Below are 4,552 nucleotides of genomic sequence, written 5' to 3'. Positions count from 1 at the left end.
ACGAAAGTAAAGTTTTCATCACTAAAGTAAAGCAGGACACCCTAGCTAGCTAGCTACTTACGAGCTAGTCACAGACTATGAGTCGCCGTTTAAGCCGTGCGTCTGAACAAAGATCTGTATCTGAACTCACTGCATATTACGACTAACTTTCACACGGAGATGCACGTCCCTTCCATGTGACTAATCACTAATTACTGTATGTTTTGCTTGTACCACTCACTGCTCGCTTGTACTCTGGCCATGCTGACGCTGTGTCCATGAACCGGCCGGCGACACCGTTGGGCGCCGTGGCTGATTGGCTGCGCTGCAGCTGCGTCAACGTGGAGAAAATAGCGGGCTGCTCCAGAGAAAAATCTCCGCCATCGTCATCGCGTCCAGGCTCAGTGAGTGTCCACCGCGGGACGGCATGTACGCCGCCGGATCAATCGAGCTCGCTTCTATGGGCGGCGGCGGCGGCGGCGGCAAGGACGACAACGACCATGGAGCTGCGGGTGCCTCGACCGGACGAAATGGCGAACCGCACGAGAAATACATCTCGTCCATCATCGTCTCGTCGAGGCACATGCTCAAGTCCAGCAGGCTCGGCGACTGTCCACCACCCGTGTCGTACGACGCCGGATCGCTCGGGCTCGCTTCCACGGGAGGCGGCGACTGCAAGGGCGACAACGACGGAGCAGCAGGGGCAGCTCCGCCGATGACCGTGCTGAAGGTCGAGGTCATGATTCTGTCCTCTAACTCGCCGTTCCCGCCGACGTGGAGGTGGCGGCGTGCATGATCAAAGTCGGCGCCGTTCCTTGTCGTAGTGCTCGTCGCGGGTACATTTGCATTGGTGATGTTCACGTTGGGAAACGCTTGGTGGCATGTGTGCTCGTTCAGGTAAATGACCTTGTACAATGGAGGACTGCCGATGCTGCTATCCTGCTGCTGCACCTGCTTCTTCGCCCTGCAGCCGCGCTCATGGCTATGCATGCATCGGAAGTACAACCTGCATTGCATACAGGTAGAGAGTCGGTCGATCAGCTGGGCCACGCAAAGAACGTACGGGTACACGAATGTGAGGAACTGACGACGAGGATGTAATTATTGCCTGGTCCCAATCAAAATTATTGTACTGTATCTACATGTACCATCCTTTTTTGGACACCGGTACGCTGTTCACGAGCTTAATTAGCTATCTTGACGTTTTTGGCAAGTCGTTGGCATGGCCCATGCATGTCATTAGTTCCTGGAAGCGATTCGTGCAACTTGCTCGCTGAGTTTAGATTCCATTGTACTCACTCAGATTGGCAGACTAGCAAATTCATTACTCTGAGGTGGCTTGGGCACCATGTTGCAGCTCCTAGGACGTAGGTGGCCAGTCTAGCTAGCGGGCGAGGCCGAAAATAAGGCACATGCATGCATGTTCATTTGCTACATATACTTATTCCGGGTAAGCAAATCCATCGCAAAAAGGAAGCGTTTTTTGTGTCTTGATTTCCCATGTACCTTTTGTTGGTTGACAGCTTATTGACTATGAAGTCATTACTGAATATACCCACTGGTGGAAAAAGGGCCTTTGGTCGCGGTTCGCAACTGCCATTAGTCGCGGTTGCGCAACCGCGACCAAATAGGCGCGACTAAAGGCCCCCACCTTTAGTCGCGGTTGTTTAAGAACCGCGACTAAAGGCCCGTCCACGTGGGCGCCAGGCGGCCGTCGGGGCGGAGGACCTTTAGTCGCGGTTCTTCTGGCCAACCGCGACTAAAGGCCGCCACAGGTTTAGGTTTTAGCCCCCCCCTAAACCTGTTTTCTGTTTAATTTGTATTGTTTTATTTCTTTTGTTCTTTATTTTAATTTTGAAGGAGTTTCACATATTCTACGGTACTACATACATGGAATGTACAATTTCAAACAAATTTGAAATTAGAACCAAAAAAATTTCAAGAGGAATATACAATATATATTCAATATCATCGGATGACCATATACAATTTTGAACAAGTTTCCATACATAATTTAATGCATATAAAGTTCTACGTCCTCGTAATGGTGTTCTCCTTTAGGATGGAGGACTTCCCTCCTGAACCATCCAGCTAGTTCCGCTTGAAGTGGTCGGAAGCGAGCTTCTGGACTAAGCATCATCCGGAGGTTATTTCTCTGAGCATTGGTATCACTCGGAACCCGCTCAGAGGTGTATCTCCGGATCATCTCACAGACATAGTATGCACATAGATTGGTCCCCGCTGGCTGAATATCCTCACCATTCTTAGCCTTTGACCTTTTGAATTCTAGCTCTTTTTTGAATTCACCGACCTTTGTATCTACGAACCGTCTCCAAACCCTACGAGGCAAAGAAAATTAAATGAACAAGAGAGTTATTAGTTACTTGATATTAGGAAATGAACGAAATAGGCCGATCGATATAGAGCGCAAATGAATAAAAATAATTACTTCTGCAACATTCTTCTCATGTCGCCCCAAAGCTTTGGATCCTTATTCAGAGAGTCGTGGACGAGACATTCTGAGATGTCAACTTTAACTACTAGCAGAATCCAGTGGAACCTGCGGACACGATACATGCACAGTACGTCATACATAACTCATCGATTAGCCGGCCACATACCATGCATGGAGTAAACAAAAGAGAATGTGCTCAAGACAGAAACACTCACCCAAAATGGTAAGGAAATAGAATATCACTTTTGAGTTCCTGCTTTGTAAGAAACTGCCACAGGTCTGCCTCCATGTCGGCGGGGTGATGCTCCAACACATATCCATTAATGATGTGTGGGTCAATGAACCCAACATCATGGATGTTCCTTACTCTGCATTCCTTAATCTTCATTCTGCATGTATAATAGCGGACACAACAATATAGTTAGGACATATATATAGTGCAGGCAATATGAACGAGATGGGGTAGAAATAAATCACTTACAGAACGTAGCAACTGATGATAGATTTGTCGAGCTCGCGCAGATTGAAAAGCTGGAACAATTCACTCAGATGAATTTGTACATAGTAATATTTGAAGTGATGCTCATATCTAACTTCCGCATAAATATATTCTTTGGCGTTTTTATTTTTTATGTAACCCTTGTACCATTTCAGCAGACCTTTCATTTGTGGAGGTAGATCCTCTTCCTGCGCAGGCTCGACGAGAGGCCCATTCTTCACATATGTAATTACTACCTCCTTCACTGGCGCCTCATCAAGGCCTAACAGTTCACGAAGAGTAATACCTAAGTTGGCCGCTTGTTCTCTGGCACTCGTTACAGTCAATCCATGTGCTGCCGCAGCTGCTATGATATCGGGGTCATCCGGACCGGCGGCTTTCACTATAAGCGGGGCAATCGATTGTTTACTTTGTTCCCCGAGCTGGGCAACTCGTTTCCCGCTTTTTTTACTTTCTAATTCCGTTTTCTCGGCCTCCTCCAAGGCTTTGTTCTCCTGGTTCTCCACCCGCTCTTTCTTCTCCTTCAACATGAGTGCCTGCCTACGAAGTTCACGTGCATAGTCGTCAGGCAGATTCTTCGCGGCTTGGGACGGTGTGCTCAAAAATGACTTAGCCCACTTCTTTTGCTCATCAGAAAATACTGGCTTGGGCTCGGGCTCTCTTTTCTTCTTGCAGTCCGCCTTCCATTTCTCATGATCAGCAGCCGCGGCCGCGGCAGTTTCCTCGGCACTACGTTCCCAAGGCCTTGTGGGGAGAGGCTTCAGTGATGGCTCCGGTACCTTTGTGGTCTTAGGTACATAAGGGTCCGGGTTAATAATCCAGGACTGCTTCTGCTTCTTTGCCGGAGGTGGATTGGGGGGCGGCGTCTGATCACCCGCCGGACGAGGACTGGGGGGCGGCGTCTGATCACCCGCCGGACGTTGTGGACTGGGGGGCGTCGACTGACGTGACGGAGGTGTAGGTGAACCGCCACCACCGTAGGGGGGTGGACTTGTTGTCCTTGGCACCTCGCCTGGAAACTTGATAAACTTCTTTTGCCATAGAATGAAATGGCGCTTGACATCTCCAAGTCTTTTCTCCCCTTCAGGTGTAGCAATGTCAATCTCCAGGTCCTCAAACCCTTGGACTATGTCCTCCACCGTGACACGAGCATAGCCATCTTGAATGGGGTAGTTGTGGTGGAGTGCTCCAGGTAAACATGGTAAAGCACTGCCGATGGCTACCTTCATGGACATGTTCCCGATAGGATAATACAGATGACATTCTTTCATCTCCTTTATATCGTCCACGGGGTAGCGAGGAGGCTCCGGTGCAGTAATTTCGACCACCAGAGGCTCCGGTGCAGTAATTTCGACCACCAGAGGCTCCGGTGCAGTAATTTCGATCGTCGGTGCATCTGCACCAGCCGGTGGGGCCTCCGTGGAAGCCACACTGCTTCTCCGCTGCTGGCTTCTGAGATCCGCTGGATGATCTTCATGATGCGCCCGAGCTGCATCTCTTTCGGCTACTAGTACACTCACGGTTTTCTTCATCACATCCATTTCCGATGCCAACCGCGCCACAACATCTGCTTCCCGATCCATCTTTCTCTTCCGGCTTCTGTAACCGTACGGGTCATC

General features: G+C 49.5%; 1 pseudogene; it reads right to left on the bottom strand.

Moving 5' to 3' along the window:
- Positions 1–315: 315 nt before the first annotated feature.
- Positions 316–4,552, bottom strand: part of LOC119273758 — a 26,590-nt pseudogene continuing 22,353 nt past the window's right edge.

The sequence above is a fragment of the Triticum dicoccoides genome, chromosome 3A (genome assembly GCF_002162155.2).
Source record: "Triticum dicoccoides isolate Atlit2015 ecotype Zavitan chromosome 3A, WEW_v2.0, whole genome shotgun sequence".
NCBI classification, from domain to species: domain Eukaryota; kingdom Viridiplantae; phylum Streptophyta; class Magnoliopsida; order Poales; family Poaceae; genus Triticum; species Triticum dicoccoides.
This window is presented reverse-complemented; position numbering and strand designations above follow the sequence as displayed.